Below are 27,102 nucleotides of genomic sequence, written 5' to 3'. Positions count from 1 at the left end.
GTAGATCAAAAAAGTATTGTTTCTTTGGTCACATTTCATGTTGAATAGTCAAAACAGTCAGAATTTCAACCAAAATGCTTTTTTGACACTTTTGGCTCTTTTTAGTGACAAAATGATTTTTAAATACAAAATGCACTCAAAAGGCATAGATTTCATTTGTAGTTCAAAAAAGTGTTGTTTTTTGGTCACATTTCAAGTTGAATAGTCAAAACAGTCATAATTTGAGTCAAAATGCTTTTTTGACACTTTTGGCTTCTTTTTAGTGACAAAATGATTTTTAAATACAAAGTGCACTCAAAAGGCAAATATGTCATTTGTAGTTCAAAAAAGTGTTGTTTTTTGGTCACATTTCAAGATGAATAGTCAAAACAGTCATAATTTGAGTCAAAATGCTTTTTTGACACTTTTGGCTTCTTTTTAGTGACAAAATGATTTTTAAATACAAAATGCACTCAAAAGGCAAATATGTCATTTGTAGTTCAAAAAAGTGTTGTTTTTTGGTCACATTTCAAGTTGAATAGTCAAAAAAGTCAGAATTTGAGTCAAAATGCTTTTTTGACACTTTTGGCTTCTTTTTAGTGACAAAATGATTTTTAAATACAAAATGCACTCAAAAGGCATAGATCTCATTTGTAGTTCAAAAAAGTGTTGTTTTTTGGTCACATTTCAAGTTGAATAGTCAAAACAGTCATAATTTGAGTCAAAATGCTTTTTTGACACTTTTGGCTTCTTTTTAGTGACAAAATGATTTTTAAATACAAAATGCACTCAAAAGGCAATGATCTCATTTGTAGTTCAAAAAAGTGTTGTTTCTTGGTCACATTTCAAGTTGAAAAGTCAAAACAGTCATAATTTGAGTCAAAATGCTTTTTTGACACTTTTGGCTTCTATTTAGTGACAAAATGATTTTTAAAAACAAAATACACTCAATAGGCAAAGATCTCATTTGTAGTTCAAAAAAGTATTGTTTCTTTGGTCACATTTCAAGTTGAATAGTCAAAACAGTCAGAATTTCAACTAAAATGCTTTTTTGACACTTTTGGCTCTTTTTAGTGACAAAATGATTTTTAAATACAAAATGCACTCAAAAGGCAAAGATCTCATTTGTAGTTCAAAAAAGTGTTGTTTTTTGCTCACATTTCAAGTTGAATAGTCAAAACAGTCATAATTTGAGTCAAAATGCTTTTTTGACACCTTTGGCTTCTTTTTAGTGACAAAATGATTTTTAAATAGAAAATGCACTCAAAAGGCAATGATCTCATTTGTAGTTCAAAAAAGTGTTGTTTTTTGGTCACATTTCAAGTTGAATAGTCAAAACAGTCAGAATTTCAACCAAAATGCTTTTTTGACACTTTTGGCTCTTTTTAGTCACAAAATGATTTTTAAATACAAAATGCACTCAAAAGGCATAGATCTCATTTATAGTTCAAAAAAGTGTTGTTTTTTGGTCACATTTCAAGTTGAATTGTCAAAACAGTCATAATTTCAGTCAAAATACTTTTTTGACACTTTTGGCTCTTTTTAGTGACAAAATGATTTTTAAATACAAAATGCACTCAAAAGGCATAGATTTCATTTGTAGTTCAAAAAAGTGTTGTTTTTTGGTCACATTTCAAGTTGAATAGTCAAAACAGTCAGAATTTCAACCAAAATGCTTTTTTGACACGTTTGGCTCTTTTTTGTGTCAAAATGATTTTTAAATACAAAATGCACTCAAAAGGCAATGATCTCATTTGTAGTTCAAAAAAGTGTTGTTTTTTGGTCACATTTCAAGTTGAATAGTCAAAACAGTCAGAATTTCAACCAAAATGCTTTTTTGACACTTTTGGCTCTTTTTAGTCACAAAATGATTTTTAAATACAAAATGCACTCAAAAGGCAAAGATCTCATTTATAGTTCAAAAAAGTGTTGTTTTTTGGTCACATTTCAAGTTGAAAAGTGAAAACAGTCAGAATTTCAACCAAAATGCTTTTTTGACACTTTTGGCTTCTATTTAGTGACAAAATGATTTCTGAAAACAAAATACACTCAATAGGCAAAGATGTCATTTGTAGTTCAAAAAAATATTGTTTCTTTGGTCACATTTCAAGTTGAATAGTCAAAACAGTCAGAATTTCAACCAAAATGCTTTTTTGACACTTTTGGCTCTTTTTAGTCACAAAATGATTTTTAAATACAAAATGCACTCAAAAGGCAAAGATCTCATTTATAGTTCAAAAAAGTGTTGTTTTTTGGTCACATTTCAAGTTGAAAAGTCAAAACAGTCATAATTTGAGTCAAAATGCTTTTTTGACACTTTTGGCTTCTATTTAGTGACAAAAATGATTCCTAAAAACAAAATACACTCAATAGGCAAAGATGTCATTTGTAGTTCAAAAAAGTATTGTTTCTTTGGTCACATTTCAAGTTGAATAGTCAAAACAGTCAGAATTTCAACCAAAATGCTTTTTTGACACTTTTGGCTCTTTTTAGTGTCAAAATGATTTTTAAATACAAAATGCACTCAAAAGGCAAAGATCTCATTTATAGTTCAAAAAAGTGTTGTTTTTTGGTCACATTTCAAGTTGAAAAGTCAAAACAGTCATAATTTGAGTCAAAATGCTTTTTTGACACTTTTGGCTTCTATTTAGTGACAAAATGATTTCTAAAAACAAAATACACTCAATAGGCAAATATGTCATTTGTAGTTCAAAAAAGTGTGGTGTCTTGGTCACATTTCAAGTTGAAAAGTCAAAACAGTCATAATTTGAGTCAAAATGCTTTTTTGACACTTTTGGCTTCTATTTAGTGACAAAATGATTTTTAAATACAAAATGCACTCAAAAGGCAAATATGTCATTTGTAGTTCAAAAAAGTGTTGTTTTTTTGTCACATTTCAAGTTGAAAAGTCAAAACAGTCATAATTTCAGTCAAAATGCTTTTTTGACATGTATTGCTCTTTTTAGTGACAAAATGATTTTTAAATACAAAATAGACTCAAAAGGCAAAGATCTCATTTGTAGTTCAAAAAAGTGTTGTTTTTTGGTCACATTTCAAGTTGCAAAGTGAAAACAGTCAGAATTTGAGTCAAAATGCTTTTTTGACACGTTTGGCTCTTTTTAGTGACAAAATGATTTTTAAATACAAAATGCACTCAAAAGGCAAAGATCTCATTTGTAGTTCAAAAAAGTGTTGTTTTTTGGTCACATTTCAAGTTGAATAGTCAAAACAGTCAGAATTTCAACCAAAATGCTTTTTTGACACTTTTGGCTCTTTTTAGTCACAAAATGATTTTTAAATACAAAATGCACTCAAAAGGCAAAGATCTCATTTATAGTTCAAAAAAGTGTTGTTTTTTGGTCACATTTCAAGTTGAAAAGTGAAAAACGTCAGAATTTCAACCAAAATGCTTTTTTGACACTTTTGGCTTCTATTTAGTGACAAAATGATTTCTAAAAACAAAATACACTCAATAGGCAAAGATCTCATTTGTAGTTCAAAAAAGTATTGTTTCTTTGGTCACATTTCAAGTTGAATAGTCAAAACAGTCAGAATTTCAACCAAAATGCTTTTTTGACACTTTTGGCTCTTTTTAGTGACAAAATGATTTTTAAATACAAAATGCACTCAAAAGGCAAAGATCTCATTTGTAGTTCAAAAAAGTGTTGTTTTTTGGTCACATTTCAAGTTGAATAGTCAAAACAGTCATAATTTGAGTCAAAATGCTTTTTTGACACTTTTGGCTTCTTTTTAGTGACAAAATGATTTTTAAATACAAAATGCACTCAAAAGGCAATGATCTCATTTGTAGTTCAAAAAAGTGTTGTTTTTTGCTCACATTTCAAGTTGCAAAGTGAAAACAGTCAGAATTTGAGTCAAAATGCTTTTTTGACACTTTTGGCTCTTTTTATTGACAAAATGATTTTTAAATACAAAATGCACTCAAAAGGCAAAGATCTCATTTGTAGTTCAAAAAAGTGTTGTTTTTTGGTCACATTTCAAGTTGCAAAGTGAAAACAGTCAGAATTTGAGTCAAAATGCTTTTTTGACACGTTTGGCTCTTTTTAGTGACAAAATGATTTTTAAATACAAAATGCACTCAAAAGGCAAAGATCTCATTTGTAGTTCAAAAAAGTGTTGTTTTTTGGTCACATTTCAAGTTGAATAGTCAAAACAGTCATAATTTGAGTCAAAATGCTTTTTTGACACTTTTGGCTTCTATTTAGTGACAAAATGATTTTTAAGTACAAAATGCACTCAAAAGGCAATGATCTCATTTGTAGTTCAAAAAAGTGTTGTTTTTTGGTCACATTTCAAGTTGAATAGTCAAAACAGTCAGAATTTCAACCAAAATGCTTTTTTGACACTTTTGGCTCTTTTTAGTCACAAAATGATTTTTAAATACAAAATGCACTCAAAAGGCAAAGATCTCATTTATAGTTCAAAAAAGTGTTGTTTTTTGGTCACATTTCAAGTTGAAAAGTGAAAAACGTCAGAATTTCAACCAAAATGCTTTTTTGACACTTTTGGCTTCTATTTAGTGACAAAATGATTTCTAAAAACAAAATACACTCAATAGGCAAAGATCTCATTTGTAGTTCAAAAAAGTATTGTTTCTTTGGTCACATTTCAAGTTGAATAGTCAAAACAGTCAGAATTTCAACCAAAATGCTTTTTTGACACTTTTGGCTCTTTTTAGTGACAAAATGATTTTTAAATACAAAATGCACTCAAAAGGCAAAGATCTCATTTGTAGTTCAAAAAAGTGTTGTTTTTTGGTCACATTTCAAGTTGAATAGTCAAAACAGTCAGAATTTCAACCAAAATGCTTTTTTGACACTTTTGGCTCTTTTTAGTCACAAAATGATTTTTAAATACAAAATGCACTCAAAAGGCAAAGATCTCATTTATAGTTCAAAAAAGTGTTGTTTTTTGGTCACATTTCAAGTTGAATAGTCAAAACAGTCATAATTTGAGTCAAAATGCTTTTTTGACACTTTTGGCTTCTTTTTAGTGACAAAATGATTTTTAAATATAAAATGCACTCAAAAGGCAATGATCTCATTTGTAGTTCAAAAAAGTGTTGTTTTTTGGTCACATTTCAAGTTGAATAGTCAAAACAGTCAGAATTTCAACCAAAATGCTTTTTTGACACTTTTGGCTCTTTTTAGTCACAAAATGATTTTTAAATACAAAATGCACTCAAAAGGCAAAGATCTCATTTATAGTTCAAAAAAAGTGTTGTTTTTTGGTCACATTTCAAGTTGAAAAGTGAAAACAGTCAGAATTTCAACCAAAATGCTTTTTTGACACTTTTGGCTTCTATTTAGTGACAAAATGATTTTTAAAAACAAAATACACTCAATAGGCAAAGATCTCATTTGTAGATCAAAAAAGTATTGTTTCTTTGGTCACATTTCAAGTTGAATAGTCAAAACAGTCAGAATTTCAACCAAAATGCTTTTTTGACACTTTTGGCTCTTTTTAGTGACAAAATGATTTTTAAATACAAAATGCACTCAAAAGGCAAAGATCTCATTTGTAGTTCAAAAAAGTGTTGTTTTTTGGTCACATTTCAAGTTGAATAGTCAAAACAGTCATAATTTGAGTCAAAATGCTTTTTTGACACTTTTGGCTTCTTTTTAGTGACAAAATGATTTTTAAATACAAAATGCACTCAAAAGGCAAATATGTCATTTGTAGTTCAAAAAAGTGTTGTTTTTTTGTCACATTTCTAGTTGCAAAGTGAAAACAGTCAGAATTTCAACCAAAATGCTTTTTTGACACTTTTGGCTTCTATTTAGTGACAAAATGATTTCTAAAAACAAAATACACTCAATAGGCAAAGATCTTATTTGTAGTTCAAAAAAGTGTTGTTTTTTGGTCACATTTCAAGTTGAATAGTCAAAAAAGTCAGAATTTGAGTCAAAATGCTTTTTTGACACTTTTGGCTTCTTTTTAGTGACAAAATGATTTTTAAATACAAAATGCACTCAAAAGGCATAGATCTCATTTGTAGTTCAAAAAAGTGTTGTTTTTTGGTCACATTTCAAGTTGAATAGTCAAAACAGTCATAATTTGAGTCAAAATGCTTTTTTGACACTTTTGGCTTCTTTTTAGTGACAAAATGATTTTTAAATACAAAATGCACTCAAAAGGCAATGATCTCATTTGTAGTTCAAAAAAGTGTGGTGTCTTGGTCACATTTCAAGTTGAAAAGTCAAAACAGTCATAATTTGAGTCAAAATGCTTTTTTGACACTTTTGGCTTCTATTTAGTGACAAAATGATTTTTAAAAACAAAATACACTCAATAGGCAAAGATCTCATTTGTAGTTCAAAAAAGTATTGTTTCTTTGGTCACATTTCAAGTTGAATAGTCAAAAAAGTCAGAATTTCAACTAAAATGCTTTTTTGACACTTTTGGCTCTTTTTAGTGACAAAATGATTTTTAAATACAAAATGCACTCAAAAGGCAAAGATCTCATTTGTAGTTCAAAAAAGTGTTGTTTTTTGGTCACATTTCAAGTTGAATAGTCAAAACAGTCATAATTTGAGTCAAAATGCTTTTTTGACACCTTTGGCTTCTTTTTAGTGACAAAATGATTTTTAAATAGAAAATGCACTCAAAAGGCAATGATCTCATTTGTAGTTCAAAAAAGTGTTGTTTTTTGGTCACATTTCAAGTTGAATAGTCAAAACAGTCAGAATTTCAACCAAAATGCTTTTTTGACACTTTTGGCTCTTTTTAGTCACAAAATGATTTTTAAATACAAAATGCACTCAAAAGGCATAGATCTCATTTATAGTTCAAAAAAGTGTTGTTTTTTGGTCACATTTCAAGTTGAATTGTCAAAACAGTCATAATTTCAGTCAAAATGCTTTTTTGACACTTTTGGCTCTTTTTAGTGACAAAATGATTTTTAAATACAAAATGCACTCAAAAGGCATAGATTTCATTTGTAGTTCAAAAAAGTGTTGTTTTTTGGTCACATTTCAAGTTGAATAGTCAAAACAGTCAGAATTTCAACCAAAATGCTTTTTTGACACTTTTGGCTCTTTTTAGTCACAAAATGATTTTTAAATACAAAATGCACTCAAAAGGCAAAGATCTCATTTATAGTTCAAAAAAGTGTTGTTTTTTGGTCACATTTCAAGTTGAAAAGTGAAAATAGTCAGAATTTCAACCAAAATGCTTTTTTGACACTTTTGGCTTCTATTTAGTGACAAAATGATTTCTGAAAACAAAATACACTCAATAGGCAAAGATGTCATTTGTAGTTCAAAAAAATATTGTTTCTTTGGTCACATTTCAAGTTGAATAGTCAAAACAGTCAGAATTTCAACCAAAATGCTTTTTTGACACTTTTGGCTCTTTTTAGTGACAAAATGATTTTTAAATACAAAATGCACTCAAAAGGCAAAGATCTCATTTGTAGTTCAAAAAAGTGTTGTTTTTTGGTCACATTTCAAGTTGAATAGTCAAAACAGTCATAATTTGAGTCAAAATGCTTTTTTGACACTTTTGGCTTCTTTTTAGTGACAAAATGATTTCTAAAAACAAAATACACTCAATAGGCAAAGATCTCATTTGTAGTTCAAAAAAGTGTTGTTTTTTGGTCACATTTCAAGTTGCAAAGTGAAAACAGTCAGAATTTCAACCAAAATGCTTTTTTGACACTTTTGGCTCTTTTTAGTGACAAAATGATTTTTAAATACAAAATGCACTCAAAAGGCAAAGATCTCATTTGTAGTTCAAAAAAGTGTGGTGTCTTGGTCACATTTCAAGTTGAATAGTCAAAAAAGTCAGAATTTGAGTCAAAATGCTTTTTTGACACTTTTGGCTTCTATTTAGTGACAAAATGATTTTTAAATACAAAATGCACTCAAAAGGCAAATATGTCATTTGTAGTTCAAAAAAGTGTTGTTTTTTTGTCACATTTCAAGTTGCAAAGTGAAAACAGTCAGAATTTCAACCAAAATGCTTTTTTGACACTTTTGGCTTCTATTTAGTGACAAAATGATTTCTAAAAACAAAATACACTCAATAGGCAAAGATCTTATTTGTAGTTCAAAAAAGTGTTGTTTTTTGGTCACATTTCAAGTTGAATAGTCAAAAAAGTCAGAATTTGAGTCAAAATGCTTTTTTGACACTTTTGGCTTCTTTTTAGTGACAAAATGATTTTTAAATACAAAATGCACTCAAAAGGCAATGATCTCATTTGTAGTTCAAAAAAGTGTTGTTTTTTGGTCACATTTCAAGTTGAAAAGTCAAAACAGTCAGAATTTCAACCAAAATGCTTTTTTGACACTTTTGGCTTCTATTTAGTGACAAAATGATTTTTAAAAACAAAATACACTCAATAGGCAAAGATCTCATTTGTAGTTCAAAAAAGTATTGTTTCTTTGGTCACATTTCAAGTTGAATAGTCAAAACAGTCAGAATTTCAACTAAAATGCTTTTTTGACACTTTTGGCTCTTTTTAGTGACAAAATGATTTTTAAATACAAAATGCACTCAAAAGGCAATGATCTCATTTGTAGTTCAAAAAAGTGTTGTTTTTTGGTCACATTTCAAGTTGAATAGTCAAAACAGTCAGAATTTCAACCAAAATGCTTTTTTGACACTTTTGGCTCTTTTTAGTCACAAAATGATTTTTAAATACAAAATGCACTCAAAAGGCAAAGATCTCATTTATAGTTCAAAAAAGTGTTGTTTTTTGGTCACATTTCAAGTTGAAAAGTCAAAACAGTCATAATTTGAGTCAAAATGCTTTTTTGACACTTTTGGCTTCTATTTAGTGACAAAAATGATTCCTAAAAACAAAATACACTCAATAGGCAAAGATGTCATTTGTAGTTCAAAAAAGTATTGTTTCTTTGGTCACATTTCAAGTTGAATAGTCAAAACAGTCAGAATTTCAACCAAAATGCTTTTTTGACACTTTTGGCTCTTTTTAGTGTCAAAATGATTTTTAAATACAAAATGCACTCAAAAGGCAAAGATCTCATTTGTAGTTCAAAAAAGTGTGGTGTCTTGGTCACATTTCAAGTTGAAAAGTCAAAACAGTCATAATTTGAGTCAAAATGCTTTTTTGACACTTTTGGCTTCTATTTAGTGACAAAATGATTTTTAAATACAAAATGCACTCAAAAGGCAAAGATCTCATTTGTAGTTCAAAAAAGTGTGGTGTCTTGGTCACATTTCAAGTTGAAAAGTCAAAACAGTCATAATTTCAGTCAAAATGCTTTTTTGACACGTTTTGCTCTTTTTAGTGACAAAATGATTTTTAAATACAAAATAGACTCAAAAGGCAAAGATCTCATTTGTAGTTCAGAAAAGTGCTGTTTTTTGTCACATTTCAAGTTGCAAAGTGAAAACAGTCAGAATTTGAGTCAAAATGCTTTTTTGACTCTTTTGGCTTCTATTTAGTGACAAAATGATTTCTAAAAACAAAATACACTCAATAGGCAAAGATGTCATTTGTAGTTCAAAAAAGTGTTGTTTTTTGCTCACATTTCAAGTTGCAAAGTGAAAACAGTCAGAATTTGAGTCAAAATGCTTTTTTGACACTTTTGGCTCTTTTTAATGACAAAATGATTTTTAAATACAAAATGCACTCAAAAGGCAAAGATCTCATTTGTAGTTCAAAAAAGTGTTGTTTTTTGGTCACATTTCAAGTTGCAAAGTGAAAACAGTCAGAATTTGAGTCAAAATGCTTTTTTGACACTTTTGGCTTCTATTTAGTGACAAAATGATTTCTAAAAACAAAATACACTCAATAGGCAAAGATCTTATTTGTAGTTCAAAAAAGTGTTGTTTTTTGGTCACATTTCAAGTTGAATAGTCAAAACTATGGTGTCAAAATAGAGCCTAAAGTATTGCGCATCAAAACAGTAAAACCGCGCATCAAAACCCCAAATCTGCGAATCAAAATGCATAAATTGAGAACCAAAACCCACAATTTGCAACCAAAAGCCTTTCCCCAAAGCACAATCCTATTTCTCAGCTGCCGATTTGTTTTCTCGCCATTCTGAAATCCTGTTTTTGAGTTGCAGTTTTATTTTGAAACTGTCTTTTTGAGTTGCGCTTTTATTTTTTGAGTTGCGCTTTTATTTTTTGCGGTTTTGATTCTAAAACCTGTCGACACGTAAAAACAGCGACATGTCAGTCAAGGGGAGGGGAGGCGGGACATCCCTGATATCCAGAAGCTCATTGGCTACCGAATAAGACCGAGTCTTACGTCAACAGACCAGTTTAGAATGTGCCGGTAAGTTTCTCATGTTTTTCATATCTTTTACTATATTAAAAGATCAAAATTGTACTTTATTTAACCAGAGGACGCCAGCACATTCAGATGAGGAGCTCCCCCAGTAGCTGCTAGTGAAAAAAGATGTTAGAAAGTTAGATGTTGCATGAAAAACTACCACCATTGTTCTCCCGTGTTAGCATGCTAGCTAGCTCAATGCTAGCGGGGTTTCCAGCTCTTTTCATGACTTTTGTGGATTAAACAAAGTCCATTTTTTACCACAGTGTCAGGATCGGTCATGTAAACCTGGGAATAATTGTCCGTGAATTGTCACTATGGTTAATCAAATATGTTATAACCTATAAGGTTTCTCAATATTTTTCAGGGTTTACAGACAGAGGGAATTATTAGAGAAACAATATTGCTGTGCCATATTATTCAAAATGTATGCGTCTGCACTATGCAGACTGGCAGAAGTCCGGTATTCGAGTGAACCAGAGCAGAGTAAATTGTAGCAGACCAGCAAAAACGTGTTTTATTCCACTTAAAATTATTCCAGTATTAGACATCAATAGAATTATTAGTATATTTAATTGGGTGGTGGTTTTAAAATTGACTATTGCTGAATGTTTGTTGTTTTCTATAAGGGCCGTTGTTATGCATACCATAACAAAAAAGGCAGGAATACTGAGGCAGCTACGACGTGGATGTCTACATCTTCTTTAAGGTAATGAAAAAAAATTTAATCTTAATTTTTCTCTTCTTTTTTTGGTTAATTAACCATGCTGTTTTTGTTTCTTTCCAGATGCAGGCCCCAAAGACGTCCCAGTGTGATGCAAAGGCTGTCCAGCAGGCTCACAGACCTCTCCTGTCAACTGAAAGAGAAGCCTTTAAAATAGTTGTCCATTTCGACCACACTGTCTGCTTCCCATTTCTTAGTGCCTGTACGAAAACAGTGACTTTTCCACCTCAAGTCTTTTAAGGAGTTTTAAAAACAGTTATTTTAATTTCTCTGAATTGTGGTTCAGAATTTCACAGAACCTAATGCACTTGACTCTGTGTTTCAAAGATCTTTGCAAAACCATCAGTCTTTTGTACAAAACACATTCAATGGTCACACATTAAAAAATGAAGCTTTACAAAATACCAGTGGTGATTATTAGCCATTTATTTTCTTAAGGGGGGCAGTATTTTGTAAGGCAGATGAGATCTGTTCACATTGTTAGTTTTTGTTACATCCTGCTGTGATGACATGCATAGATCAGTACATAAATGTTAATGTCTTGGCCATGGTTTTCTGATGTCCCACAAGGGTTGAACAGGTCTGAGAGGAGAAAGGACAAGCCACAGAGGGAACAACAACTCCAACAGTTTCCTGCTCTGCCTGGTTTAAGTTAGTCTGTCGTCCAATGTCCACAGCATCCTGCACACAAAGAAAAATGTATTTAAGACAGTTAAAATGAGTGTGTGTGTGTGTATATATTTATATATATATATACACACACACACACACCTTAATTGCTACTCAGTAGCTGCATATTGTGAAAGGTAACTTCCTGTGTTAACCTGCAATCTTTAAGGTTGAGAAAATTATTTTGGAATACAGTTCAGAATCAGAAAAACTTTATTGATCCCACCTGTGGGAAATTTGCTCTGGTACTTCAAATAAAAATTGTGTTTCTTTTATTTATTTATTTTAAATAGGGATTAACTTGATCCCAAACTAGGAAAGGTGTCACTTTCTTGCAGTAATATGTTGCTTTGTTGTTCAATCCATCTGTGTAATCCCTAAGGAAATATTGAAAAACCTTATATATACACATGAATGTACTTCTTAAAAAACTATTTGATTAACCCTAGTGACAATCCACGGGCAATTATTCCCAGGTTGACATGACTGATCCTGACACTGTGGTAAAAAATGTACTTTGTTTAATCCACAAAAGTCATGAGAAGAGCTGGATACCCCGCTAGCATTGAGCTAGCTAGCATGCTAACACAGGAGAACAATGCTGATAGTTTGTCATGCAACATCTAACTTTCTAACATCTTTTTTCACTAGCAGCTACTGGGGGAGCTCCTCATCTGAATGTGCTGGCGTCCTCTGGTTAAATAAAGTACAATTTTGATATTTTAATATAGTAAAAGATATGAAAAACATGAGAAACTTACCGGCACATTCTAAACTGGTCTGTTGACGTAAGACTCGGTCTTATTCGGTAGCCAATGAGCTTCTGGATATCAGGGATGTCCCGCCTCCCCTCCCCTTGACTGACATGTCGCTGTTTTTACGTGTCGACAGGTTTTAGAATCAAAACCGCAAAAAATAAAAGCGCAACTCAAAAAATAAAAGCGCAACTCAAAAAGACAGTTTCAAAATAAAACTGCAACTCAAAAACAGGATTTCAGAATGGCGAGAAAACAAATCGGCAGCTGAGAAATAGGATTGTGCTTTGGGGAAAGGCTTTTGGTTGCAAATTGTGGGTTTTGGTTCTCAATTTATGCATTTTGATTCGCAGATTTGGGGTTTTGATGCGCGGTTTTACTGTTTTGATGCGCAATACTTTAGGCTCTATTTTGACACCATACAAAACAGTCAGAATTTCAACCAAAATGCTTTTTTGACACTTTTGGCTCTTTTTAGTGACAAAATGATTTTTAAATACAAAATGCACTCAAAAGGCAAAGATCTCATTCGTAGTTCAAAAAAGTGTTGTTTTTTGGTCACATTTCAAGTTGAATAATCAAAACAGTCATAATTTGAGTCAAAATGCTTTTTTGACACTTTTGGCTTCTTTTTAGTGACAAAATGATTTTTAAATACAAAATGCACTCAAAAGGCAATGATCTCATTTGTAGTTCAAAAAAGTGTTGTTTTTTGGTCACATTTCAAGTTGCAAAGTGAAAACAGTCATAATTTGAGTCAAAATGCTTTTTTGACACTTTTGGCTCTTTTTAGTCACAAAATGATTTTTAAATACAAAATGCACTCAAAAGGCAAAGATCTCATTTATAGTTCAAAAAAGTGTTGTTTTTTGGTCACATTTCAAGTTGAAAAGTCAAAACAGTCATAATTTGAGTCAAAATGCTTTTTTGACACTTTTGGCTTCTATTTAGTGACAAAATGATTTCTAAAAACAAAATACACTCAATAGGCAAAGATCTCATTTGTAGTTCAAAAAAGTATTGTTTCTTTGGTCACATTTCAAGTTGAATAGTCAAAACAGTCAGAATTTCAACCAAAATGCTTTTTTGACACTTTTGGCTCTTTTTAGTGTCAAAATGATTTTTAAATACAAAATGCACTCAAAAGGCAAAGATCTCATTTGTAGTTCAAAAAAGTGTGGTGTCTTGGTCACATTTCAAGTTGAAAAGTCAAAACAGTCATAATTTGAGTCAAAATGCTTTTTTGACACTTTTGGCTTCTATTTAGTGACAAAATGATTTTTAAATACAAAATGCACTCAAAAGGCAAATATGTCATTTGTAGTTCAAAAAAGTATTGTTTCTTTGGTCACATTTCAAGTTGAATAGTCAAAACAGTCAGAATTTCAACCAAAATGCTTTTTTGACACTTTTGGCTCTTTTTAGTGACAAAATGATTTTTAAATACAAAATGCACTCAAAAGGCAAAGATCTCATTTGTAGTTCAAAAAAGTGTTGTTTTTTGGTCACATTTCAAGTTGAATAATCAAAACAGTCATAATTTGAGTCAAAATGCTTTTTTGACACTTTTGGCTTCTTTTTAGTGACAAAATGATTTTTAAATACAAAATGCACTCAAAAGGCAGTGATCTCATTTGTAGTTCAAAAAAGTGTTGTTTTTTGGTCACATTTCAAGTTGAATAGTCAAAACAGTCAGAATTTCAACCAAAATGCTTTTTTGACACTTTTGGCTCTTTTTAGTCACAAAATGATTTTTAAATACAAAATGCACTCAAAAGGCAAAGATCTCATTTATAGTTCAAAAAAGTGTTGTTTTTTGGTCACATTTCAAGTTGAAAAGTCAAAACAGTCATAATTTGAGTCAAAATGCTTTTTTGACACTTTTGGCTTCTATTTAGTGACAAAATGATTTCTAAAAACAAAATACACTCAATAGGCAAAGATCTCATTTGTAGTTCAAAAAAGTATTGTTTCTTTGGTCACATTTCAAGTTGAATAGTCAAAACAGTCAGAATTTCAACCAAAATGCTTTTTTGACACTTTTGGCTCTTTTTAGTGTCAAAATGATTTTTAAATACAAAATGCACTCAAAAGGCAAAGATCTCATTTGTAGTTCAAAAAAGTGTGGTGTCTTGGTCACATTTCAAGTTGAAAAGTCAAAACAGTCATAATTTGAGTCAAAATGCTTTTTTGACACTTTTGGCTTCTATTTAGTGACAAAATGATTTTTAAATACAAAATGCACTCAAAAGGCAAATATGTCATTTGTAGTTCAAAAAAGTGTTGCTTTTTTGTCACATTTCAAGTTGAAAAGTCAAAACAGTCATAATTTCAGTCAAAATGCTTTTTTGACACGTTTGGCTCTTTTTAGTGACAAAATGATTTTTAAAAACAAAATACACTCAATAGGCAAAGATCTTATTTGTAGTTCAAAAAAAGTGTTGTTTTTTTATCACATTTCAAGTTGAATAGTCAAAAAAGTCAGAATTTGAGTCAAAATACTTTTTTGACACTTTTGGCTTCTTTTTAGTGACAAAATGATTTTTAAATACAAAATGCACTCAAAAGGCAATGATCTCATTTGTAGTTCAAAAAAGTGTTGTTTTTTGGTCACATTTCAAGTTGAATAGTCAAAACAGTCATAATTTGAGTCAAAATGCTTTTTTGACACTTTTGGCTTCTTTTTAGTGACAAAATGATTTTTAAATACAAAATGCACTCAAAAGGCAATGATCTCATTTGTAGTTCAAAAAAGTGTTGTTTTTTGGTCACATTTCAAGTTGAAAAGTGAAAACAGTTAGAATTTCAACCAAAATGCTTTTTTGACACTTTTGGCTCTTTTTAGTGACAAAATGATTTTTAAATACAAAATGCACTCAAAAGGCAAAGATCTCATTTGTAGTTCAAAAAAGTGTTGTTTTTTGGTCACATTTCAAGTTGAATAGTCAAAACAGTCATAATTTGAGTCAAAATGCTTTTTTGACACTTTTGGCTTCTTTTTAGTGACAAAATGATTTTTAAATACAAAATGCACTCAAAAGGCAATGATCTCATTTGTAGTTCAAAAAAGTGTTGTTTTTTGGTCACATTTCAAGTTGAATAGTCAAAACAGTCAGAATTTCAACCAAAATGCTTTTTTGACACTTTTGGCTCTTTTTAGTCACAAAATGATTTTTAAATACAAAATGCACTCAAAAGGCAAAGATCTTATTTATAGTTCAAAAAAGTGTTGTTTTTTGGTCACATTTCAAGTTGAAAAGTCAAAACAGTCATAATTTGAGTCAAAATGCTTTTTTGACACTTTTGGCTTCTATTTAGTGACAAAAATGATTCCTAAAAACAAAATACACTCAATAGGCAAAGATGTCATTTGTAGTTCAAAAAAGTATTGTTTCTTTGGTCACATTTCAAGTTGAATAGTCAAAACAGTCAGAATTTCAACCAAAATGCTTTTTTGACACTTTTGGCTCTTTTTAGTCACAAAATGATTTTTAAATACAAAATGCACTCAAAAAAATCTAATTTGTAGTTCAAAAAAGTGTGGTGTCTTGGTCACATTTCAAGTTGAAAAGTCAAAACAGTCATAATTTGAGTCAAAATGCTTTTTTGACACTTTTGGCTTCTATTTAGTGACAAAATGATTTTTAAATACAAAATGCACTCAAAAGGCAAATATGTCATTTGTAGTTCAAAAAAGTGTTGTTTTTTTGTCACATTTCAAGTTGAAAAGTCAAAACAGTCATAATTTCAGTCAAAATGCTTTTTTGACACGTTTTGCTCTTTTTAGTGACAAAATGATTTTTAAATACAAAATAGACTCAAAAGGCAAAAATCTCATTTGTAGTTCAGAAAAGTGTTGTTTTTTGTCACATTTCAAGTTGCAAAGTGAAAACAGTCAGAATTTGAGTCAAAATGCTTTTTTGACTCTTTTGGCTTCTATTTAGTGACAAAATGATTTCTAAAAACAAAATACACTCAATAGGCAAAGATGTCATTTGTAGTTCAAAAAAGTGTTGTTTTTTGCTCACATTTCAAGTTGCAAAGTGAAAACAGTCATAATTTGAGTCAAAATGCTTTTTTGACACTTTTGGCTCTTTTTAATGACAAAATGATTTTTAAATACAAAATGCACTCAAAAGGCAAAGATCTCATTTGTAGTTCAAAAAAGTGTTGTTTTTTGGTCACATTTCAAGTTGAATAGTCAAAACAGTCAGAATTTCAACCAAAATGCTTTTTTGACACTTTTGGCTCTTTTTAGTGACAAAATGATTTTTAAATACAAAATGCACTCAAAAGGCATAGATCTCATTTATAGTTCAAAAAAGTGTTGTTTTTTGGTCACATTTCAAGTTGAATAGTCAAAACAGTCATAATTTCAGTCAAAATGCTTTTTTGACACGTTTGGCTCTTTTTAGTGACAAAATGATTTCTAAAAACAAAATACACTCAATAGGCAAAGATCTCATTTGTAGTTCAAAAAAGTATTGTTTCTTTGGTCACATTTCAAGTTGAATAGTCAAAACAGTCAGAATTTCAACCAAAATGCTTTTTTGACACTTTTGGCTCTTTTTAGTGTCAAAATGATTTTTAAATACAAAATGCACTCAAAAGGCAAAGATCTCATTTGTAGTTCAAAAAAGTGTGGTGTCTTGGTCACATTTCAAGTTGAAAAGTCAAAACAGTCATAATTTGAGTCAAAATGCTTTTTTGACACTTTTGGCTTCTATTTAGTGACAAAATGATTTTTAAATACAAAATGCACTCAAAAGGCAAATATGTCATTTGTAGTTCAAAAAAGTATTGTTTCTTTGGTCACATTTCAAGTTGAATAGTCAAAACAGTCAGAATTTCAACCAAAATGCTTTTTTGACACTTTTGGCTCTTTTTAGTGACAAAATGATTTTTAAATACAAAATGCACTCAAAAGGCAAAGATCTCATTTGTAGTTCAAAAAAGTGTTGTTTTTTGGTCACATTTCAAGTTGAATAATCAAAACAGTCATAATTTGAGTCAAAATGCTTTTTTGACACTTTTGGCTTCTTTTTAGTGACAAAATGATTTTTAAATACAAAATGCACTCAAAAGGCAGTGATCTCATTTGTAGTTCAAAAAAGTGTTGTTTTTTGGTCACATTTCAAGTTGAATAGTCAAAACAGTCAGAATTTCAACCAAAATGCTTTTTTGACACTTTTGGCTCTTTTTAGTCACAAAATGATTTTTAAATACAAAATGCACTCAAAAGGCAAAGATCTCATTTATAGTTCAAAAAAGTGTTGTTTTTTGGTCACATTTCAAGTTGAAAAGTCAAAACAGTCATAATTTGAGTCAAAATGCTTTTTTGACACTTTTGGCTTCTATTTAGTGACAAAATGATTTCTAAAAACAAAATACACTCAATAGGCAAAGATCTCATTTGTAGTTCAAAAAAGTATTGTTTCTTTGGTCACATTTCAAGTTGAATAGTCAAAACAGTCAGAATTTCAACCAAAATGCTTTTTTGACACTTTTGGCTCTTTTTAGTGTCAAAATGATTTTTAAATACAAAATGCACTCAAAAGGCAAAGATCTCATTTGTAGTTCAAAAAAGTGTGGTGTCTTGGTCACATTTCAAGTTGAAAAGTCAAAACAGTCATAATTTGAGTCAAAATGCTTTTTTGACACTTTTGGCTTCTATTTAGTGACAAAATGATTTTTAAATACAAAATGCACTCAAAAGGCAAATATGTCATTTGTAGTTCAAAAAAGTGTTGCTTTTTTGTCACATTTCAAGTTGAAAAGTCAAAACAGTCATAATTTCAGTCAAAATGCTTTTTTGACACGTTTGGCTCTTTTTAGTGACAAAATGATTTTTAAAAACAAAATACACTCAATAGGCAAAGATCTTATTTGTAGTTCAAAAAAAGTGTTGTTTTTTTATCACATTTCAAGTTGAATAGTCAAAAAAGTCAGAATTTGAGTCAAAATACTTTTTTGACACTTTTGGCTTCTTTTTAGTGACAAAATGATTTTTAAATACAAAATGCACTCAAAAGGCAATGATCTCATTTGTAGTTCAAAAAAGTGTTGTTTTTTGGTCACATTTCAAGTTGAATAGTCAAAACAGTCATAATTTGAGTCAAAATGCTTTTTTGACACTTTTGGCTTCTTTTTAGTGACAAAATGATTTTTAAATACAAAATGCACTCAAAAGGCAATGATCTCATTTGTAGTTCAAAAAAGTGTTGTTTTTTGGTCACATTTCAAGTTGAAAAGTGAAAACAGTTAGAATTTCAACCAAAATGCTTTTTTGACACTTTTGGCTCTTTTTAGTGACAAAATGATTTTTAAATACAAAATGCACTCAAAAGGCAAAGATCTCATTTGTAGTTCAAAAAAGTGTTGTTTTTTGGTCACATTTCAAGTTGAATAGTCAAAACAGTCATAATTTGAGTCAAAATGCTTTTTTGACACTTTTGGCTTCTTTTTAGTGACAAAATGATTTTTAAATACAAAATGCACTCAAAAGGCAATGATCTCATTTGTAGTTCAAAAAAGTGTTGTTTTTTGGTCACATTTCAAGTTGAATAGTCAAAACAGTCAGAATTTCAACCAAAATGCTTTTTTGACACTTTTGGCTCTTTTTAGTCACAAAATGATTTTTAAATACAAAATGCACTCAAAAGGCAAAGATCTTATTTATAGTTCAAAAAAGTGTTGTTTTTTGGTCACATTTCAAGTTGAAAAGTCAAAACAGTCATAATTTGAGTCAAAATGCTTTTTTGACACTTTTGGCTTCTATTTAGTGACAAAAATGATTCCTAAAAACAAAATACACTCAATAGGCAAAGATGTCATTTGTAGTTCAAAAAAGTATTGTTTCTTTGGTCACATTTCAAGTTGAATAGTCAAAACAGTCAGAATTTCAACCAAAATGCTTTTTTGACACTTTTGGCTCTTTTTAGTCACAAAATGATTTTTAAATACAAAATGCACTCAAAAAAATCTAATTTGTAGTTCAAAAAAGTGTGGTGTCTTGGTCACATTTCAAGTTGAAAAGTCAAAACAGTCATAATTTGAGTCAAAATGCTTTTTTGACACTTTTGGCTTCTATTTAGTGACAAAATGATTTTTAAATACAAAATGCACTCAAAAGGCAAATATGTCATTTGTAGTTCAAAAAAGTGTTGTTTTTTTGTCACATTTCAAGTTGAAAAGTCAAAACAGTCATAATTTCAGTCAAAATGCTTTTTTGACACGTTTTGCTCTTTTTAGTGACAAAATGATTTTTAAATACAAAATAGACTCAAAAGGCAAAAATCTCATTTGTAGTTCAGAAAAGTGTTGTTTTTTGTCACATTTCAAGTTGCAAAGTGAAAACAGTCAGAATTTGAGTCAAAATGCTTTTTTGACTCTTTTGGCTTCTATTTAGTGACAAAATGATTTCTAAAAACAAAATACACTCAATAGGCAAAGATGTCATTTGTAGTTCAAAAAAGTGTTGTTTTTTGCTCACATTTCAAGTTGCAAAGTGAAAACAGTCATAATTTGAGTCAAAATGCTTTTTTGACACTTTTGGCTCTTTTTAATGACAAAATGATTTTTAAATACAAAATGCACTCAAAAGGCAAAGATCTCATTTGTAGTTCAAAAAAGTGTTGTTTTTTGGTCACATTTCAAGTTGAATAGTCAAAACAGTCAGAATTTCAACCAAAATGCTTTTTTGACACTTTTGGCTCTTTTTAGTGACAAAATGATTTTTAAATACAAAATGCACTCAAAAGGCATAGATCTCATTTATAGTTCAAAAAAGTGTTGTTTTTTGGTCACATTTCAAGTTGAATAGTCAAAACAGTCATAATTTCAGTCAAAATGCTTTTTTGACACGTTTGGCTCTTTTTAGTGACAAAATGATTTTTAAATACAAAATGGACTCAAAAGGCAAAGATCTCATTTGTAGTTCAGAAAAGTGTTGTTTTTTTGTCACATTTCAAGTTGAAAAGTCAAAACAGTCAGAATTTGAGTCAAACTGCTTTTTTGACACTTTTGGCTTCTATTTAGTGACAAAATGATTTCTAAATACAAAATGCACTCAAAAGGCAAAGATCTCATTTATAGTTCAAAAAAGTGTTGTTTTTTGGTCACATTTCAAGTTGAAAAGTCAAAACAGTCAGAATTTGAGTCAAAATGCTTTTTTGACACTTTTGGCTTCTATTTAGTGACAAAATGATTTCTAAAAACAAAATACACTCAATAGGCAAAGATCTCATTTGTAGTTCAAAAAAGTATTGTTTTTTTGGTCACATTTCAAGTTGAATAGTCAAAACAGTCAGAATTTCAACCAAAATGCTTTTTTGACACTTTTGGCTCTTTTTAGTGTCAAAATGATTTTTAAATACAAAATGCACTCAAAAGGCAAAGATCTCATTTGTAGATCAAAAAAGTGTGGTGTCTTGGTCACATTTCAAGTTGAATAGTCAAAAAAGTCAGAATTTGAGTCAAAATGCTTTTTTGACACATTTGGCTTCTATTTAGTGACAAAATGATTTTTAAATACAAAATGCACTCAAAAGGCAAATATGTCATTTGTAGTTCAAAAAAGTGTTGTTTTTTTGTCACATTTCAAGTTGCAAAGTGAAAACAGTCAGAATTTCAACCAAAATGCTTTTTTGACACTTTTGGCTTCTATTTAGTGACAAAATGATTTCTAAAAACAAAATACACTCAATAGGCAAAGATCTTATTTGTAGTTCAAAAAAGTGTTGTTTTTTGGTCACATTTCAAGTTGAATAGTCAAAAAAGTCAGAATTTGAGTCAAAATGCTTTTTTGACACTTTTGGCTTCTTTTTAGTGACAAAATGATTTTTAAATACAAAATGCACTCAAAAGGCATAGATCTCATTTGTAGTTCAAAAAAGTGTTGTTTTTTGGTCACATTTCAAGTTGAATAGTCAAAACAGTCAGAATTTCAACCAAAATGCTTTTTTGACACTTTTGGCTCTTTTTAGTGACAAAATGATTTTTAAATACAAAATGCACTCAAAAGGCATAGATCTCATTTATAGTTCAAAAAAGTGTTGTTTTTTGGTCACATTTCAAGTTGAATAGTCAAAACAGTCATAATTTCAGTCAAAATGCTTTTTTGACACTTTTGGCTCTTTTTAGTGACAAAATGATTTTTAAATACAAAATGCACTCAAAAGGCAAAGATCTCATTTGTAGTTCAAAAAAGTGTTGTTTTTTGGTCACATTTCAAGTTGCAAAGTGAAAACAGTCATAATTTGAGTCAAAATGCTTTTTTGACTCTTTTGGCTTCTATTTAGTGACAAAATGATTTCTAAAAACAAAATACACTCAATAGGCAAGGATGTCATTTGTAGTTCAAAAAAGTGTTGTTTTTTGGTCACATTTCAAGTTGCAAAGTGAAAACAGTCAGAATTTCAACCAAAAAGCTTTTTTGACACTTTTGGCTCTTTTTAGTGACAAAATGATTTTTAAATACAAAATGCACTCAAAAGGCAAAGATCTCATTTGTAGTTCAAAAAAGTGTTTTTTTTTGGTCACATTTCAAGTTGAAAAGTCAAAACAGTCATAATTTCAGTCAAAATGCTTTTTTGACACTTTTGGCTTCTTTTTAGTGACAAAATGATTTTTAAATACAAAATGCACTCAAAAGGCAATGATCTCATTTGTAGTTCAAAAAAGTGTTGTTTTTTGGTCACATTTCAAGTTGAAAAGTCAAAACAGTCATAATTTGAGTCAAAATGCTTTTTTGACACTTTTGGCTTCTATTTAGTGACAAAATGATTTCTAAAAACAAAATACACTCAATAGGCAAAGATCTCATTTGTAGTTCAAAAAAGTATTGTTTCTTTGGTCACATTTCAAGTTGAATAGTCAAAACAGTCAGAATTTCAACCAAAATGCTTTTTTGACACTTTTGGCTCTTTTTAGTGACAAAATGATTTTTAAATACAAAATGCACTCAAAAGGCAAAGATCTCATTTGTAGTTCAAAAAAGTGTTGTTTTTTGGTCACATTTCAAGTTGAATAATCAAAACAGTCATAATTTGAGTCAAAATGCTTTTTTGACACTTTTGGCTTCTTTTTAGTGACAAAATGATTTTTAAATACAAAATGCACTCAAAAGGCAGTGATCTCATTTGTAGTTCAAAAAAGTGTTGTTTTTTGGTCACATTTCAAGTTGAATAGTCAAAACAGTCAGAATTTCAACCAAAATGCTTTTTTGACACTTTTGGCTCTTTTTAGTCACAAAATGATTTTTAAATACAAAATGCACTCAAAAGGCAAAGATCTCATTTATAGTTCAAAAAAGTGTTGTTTTTTGGTCACATTTCAAGTTGAAAAGTCAAAACAGTCATAATTTGAGTCAAAATGCTTTTTTGACACTTTTGGCTTCTATTTAGTGACAAAATGATTTCTAAAAACAAAATACACTCAATAGGCAAAGATCTCATTTGTAGTTCAAAAAAGTATTGTTTCTTTGGTCACATTTCAAGTTGAATAGTCAAAACAGTCAGAATTTCAACCAAAATGCTTTTTTGACTCTTTTGGCTCTTTTTAGTGTCAAAATGATTTTTAAATACAAAATGCACTCAAAAGGCAAAGATCTCATTTGTAGTTCAAAAAAGTGTGGTGTCTTGGTCACATTTCAAGTTGAAAAGTCAAAACAGTCATAATTTGAGTCAAAATGCTTTTTTGACACTTTTGGCTTCTATTTAGTGACAAAATGATTTTTAAATACAAAATGCACTCAAAAGGCAAATATGTCATTTGTAGTTCAAAAAAGTGTTGCTTTTTTGTCACATTTCAAGTTGAAAAGTCAAAACAGTCATAATTTCAGTCAAAATGCTTTTTTGACACGTTTGGCTCTTTTTAGTGACAAAATGATTTTTAAAAACAAAATACACTCAATAGGCAAAGATCTTATTTGTAGTTCAAAAAAAGTGTTGTTTTTTTATCACATTTCAAGTTGAATAGTCAAAAAAGTCAGAATTTGAGTCAAAATACTTTTTTGACACTTTTGGCTTCTTTTTAGTGACAAAATGATTTTTAAATACAAAATGCACTCAAAAGGCAATGATTTCATTTGTAGTTCAAAAAAGTGTTGTTTTTTGGTCACATTTCAAGTTGAATAGTCAAAACAGTCATAATTTGAGTCAAAATGCTTTTTTGACACTTTTGGCTTCTTTTTAGTGACAAAATGATTTTTAAATACAAAATGCACTCAAAAGGCAATGATCTCATTTGTAGTTCAAAAAAGTGTTGTTTTTTGGTCACATTTCAAGTTGAAAAGTGAAAACAGTTAGAATTTCAACCAAAATGCTTTTTTGACACTTTTGGCTTCTATTTAGTGACAAAATGATTTCTAAAAACAAAATACACTCAATAGGCAAAGATGTCATTTGTAGTTCAAAAAAGTATTGTTTCTTTGGTCACATTTCAAGTTGAATAGTCAAAACAGTCAGAATTTCAACCAAAATGCTTTTTTGACACTTTTGGCTCTTTTTAGTGTCAAAATGATTTTTAAATACAAAATGCACTCAAAAGGCAAAGATGTCATTTGTAGTTCAAAAAAGTGTTGTTTTTTTGTCACATTTCAAGTTGCAAAGTGAAAACAGTCAGAATTTCAACAGAAAATGCTTTTTTGACACTTTTGGCTCTTTTTAGTGACAAAATGATTTTTAAATACAAAATGCACTCAAAAGGCATAGATTTCATTTGTAGTTCAAAAAAGTGTTGTTTTTTGGTCACATTTCAAGTTGCAAAGTGAAAACAGTCAGAATTTCAACCAAAATGCTTTTTTGACACTTTTGGCTTCTATTTAGTGACAAAATTATTTCTAAAAACAAAATACACTCAATAGGCAAAGATCTTATTTGTAGTTCAAAAAAAGTGTTGTTTTTTGATCACATTTCAAGTTGAATAGTCAAAAAAGTCAGAATTTGAGTCAAAATGCTTTTTTGACACTTTTAGCTTCTTTTAGTGACAAAATGATTTTTAAATACAAAATGCACTCAAAAGGCAATGATCTCATTTGTAGTTCAAAAAAGTGTTGTTTTTTGGTCACATTTCAAGTTGAATAGTCAAAACAGTCAGAATTTCAACCAAAATGCTTTTTTGACACTTTTGGCTCTTTTTAGTCACAAAATGATTTTTAAATACAAAATGCACTCAAAAGGCAAAGATCTCATTTATAGTTCAAAAAAGTGTTGTTTTTTGGTCACATTTCAAGTTGAAAAGTCAAAACAGTCATAATTTGAGTCAAAATGCTTTTTTGACACTTTTGGCTTCTATTTAGTGACAAAATGATTTCTAAAAACAAAATACACTCAATAGGCAAAGATCTCATTTGTAGTTCAAAAAAGTATTGTTTCTTTGGTCACATTTCAAGTTGAATAGTCAAAACAGTCAGAATTTCAACCAAAATGCTTTTTTGACACTTTTGGCTCTTTTTAGTGTCAAAATGATTTTTAAATACAAAATGCACTCAAAAAAATCTCATTTGTAGTTCAAAAAAGTGTGGTGTCTTGGTCACATTTCAAGTTGAAAAGTCAAAACAGTCATAATTTGAGTCAAAATGCTTTTTTGACACTTTTGGCTTCTATTTAGTGACAAAATGATTTTTAAATACAAAATGCACTCAAAAGGCAAATATGTCATTTGTAGTTCAAAAAAGTGTTGTTTTTTGGTCACATTTCAAGTTGAAAAGTCAAAACAGTCATAATTTCAGTCAAAATGCTTTTTTGACACGTTTTGCTCTTTTTAGTGACAAAATGATTTTTAAATACAAAATAGACTCAAAAGGCAAAGATCTCATTTGTAGTTCAGAAAAGTGTTGTTTTTTGTCACATTTCAAGTTGCAAAGTGAAAACAGTCAGAATTTGAGTCAAAATGCTTTTTTGACTCTTTTGGCTTCTATTTAGTGACAAAATGATTTCTAAAAACAAAATACACTCAATAGGCAAAGATGTCATTTGTAGTTCAAAAAAGTGTTGTTTTTTGCTCTCATTTCAAGTTGCAAAGTGAAAACAGTCAGAATTTGAGTCAAAATGCTTTTTTGACACTTTTGGCTCTTTTTAATGACAAAATGATTTTTAAATACAAAATGCACTCAAAAGGCAAAGATCTCATTTATAGTTCAAAAAAGTGTTGTTTTTTGGTCACATTTCAAGTTGAATAGTCAAAACAGTCATAATTTGAGTCAAAATGCTTTTTTGACACTTTTGGCTTCTTTTTAGTGACAAAATGATTTTTAAATACAAAATGCACTCAAAAGGCAATGATCTCATTTGTAGTTCAAAAAAGTGTTGTTTTTTGGTCACATTTCAAGTTGAATAGTCAAAACAGTCAGAATTTCAACCAAAATGCTTTTTTGACACTTTTGGCTCTTTTTAGTCACAAAATGATTTTTAAATACAAAATGCACTCAAAAGGCAAAGATCTCATTTATAGTTCAAAAAAGTGTTGTTTTTTGGTCACATTTCAAGTTGAAAAGTCAAAACAGTCAGAATTTCAACCAAAATGCTTTTTTGACACTTTTGGCTCTTTTTAGTCACAAAATGATTTTTAAATACAAAATGCACTCAAAAGGCAAAGATCTCATTTATAGTTCAAAAAAGTGTTGTTTCTTTGGTCACATTTCAAGTTGAATAGTCAAAACAGTCAGAATTTCAACCAAAATGCTTTTTTGACACTTTTGGCTCTTTTTAGTGTCAAAATGATTTTTAAATACAAAATGCACTCAAAAAAATCTCATTTGTAGTTCAAAAAAGTGTGGTGTCTTGGTCACATTTCAAGTTGAAAAGTCAAAACAGTCATAATTTGAGTCAAAATGCTTTTTTGACACTTTTGGCTTCTATTTAGTGACAAAATGATTTTTAAATACAAAATGCACTCAAAAGGCATAGATTTCATTTGTAGTTCAAAAAAGTGTTGTTTTTTGGTCACATTTCAAGTTGCAAAGTGAAAACAGTCAGAATTTCAACCAAAATGCTTTTTTGACACTTTTGGCTTCTATTTAGTGACAAAATGATTTCTAAAAACAAAATACACTCAATAGGCAAAGATCTTATTTGTAGTTCAAAAAAAGTGTTGTTTTTTGATCACATTTCAAGTTGCAAAGTGAAAACAGTCAGAATTTGAGTCAAAATGCTTTTTTGACTCTTTTGGCTTCTATTTAGTGACAAAATGATTTCTAAAAACAAAATACACTCAATAGGCAAAGATGTCATTTGTAGTTCAAAAAAGTGTTGTTTTTTTGTCACATTTCAAGTTGCAAAGTGAAAACAGTCAGAATTTGAGTCAAAATGCTTTTTTGACACTTTTGGCTTCTTTTTAGTGACAAAATGATTTTTAAATACAAAATGCACTCAAAAGGCAATGATCTCATTTGTAGTTCAAAAAAGTGTTGTTTTTTTGGTCACATTTCAAGTTGAAAAGTCAAAAAAGTCAGAATTTGAGTCAAAATGCTTTTTTGACACTTTTGGCTTCTATTTAGTGACAAAATGATTTTTAAATACAAAATGCACTCAAAAGGCAAAGATGTCATTTGTAGTTCAAAAAAGTGTTGTTTTTTTGTCACATTTCAAGTTGCAAAGTGAAAACAGTCAGAATTTCAACAGAAAATGCTTTTTTGACACTTTTGGCTCTTTTTAGTGACAAAATGATTTTTAAATACAAAATGCACTCAAAAGGCATAGATTTCATTT

At 29.7% G+C, this 27,102-nt stretch overlaps 2 long non-coding RNA genes across 2 annotated transcripts; one reads left to right on the top strand and one right to left on the bottom strand.

Moving 5' to 3' along the window:
* Positions 1-9,850: 9,850 nt before the first annotated feature.
* Positions 9,851-11,372, top strand: LOC144987132 (uncharacterized). The gene is made up of 3 exons (XR_013651008.1): positions 9,851-10,249; positions 10,876-10,955; positions 11,034-11,372. It is a non-coding gene; the product is annotated as an uncharacterized LOC144987132 (long non-coding RNA).
* Positions 11,373-11,378: 6 nt separating this feature from the next.
* Positions 11,379-12,813, bottom strand: LOC144987133 (uncharacterized). The gene is made up of 2 exons (XR_013651009.1): positions 12,401-12,813; positions 11,379-11,651 (listed from the first exon to the last, which is right to left on the bottom strand). It is a non-coding gene; the product is annotated as an uncharacterized LOC144987133 (long non-coding RNA).
* Positions 12,814-27,102: the final 14,289 nt, after the last annotated feature.

This window comes from Oryzias latipes, chromosome 18 (genome assembly GCF_053564925.1).
Source record: "Oryzias latipes strain Hd-rR chromosome 18, Olatipes_Hd-rR_3.1".
NCBI classification, from domain to species: domain Eukaryota; kingdom Metazoa; phylum Chordata; class Actinopteri; order Beloniformes; family Adrianichthyidae; genus Oryzias; species Oryzias latipes.
The sequence above is the reverse complement of the archived record's forward strand: the minus strand, read 5'-3'. Positions and strand labels throughout refer to the sequence as shown.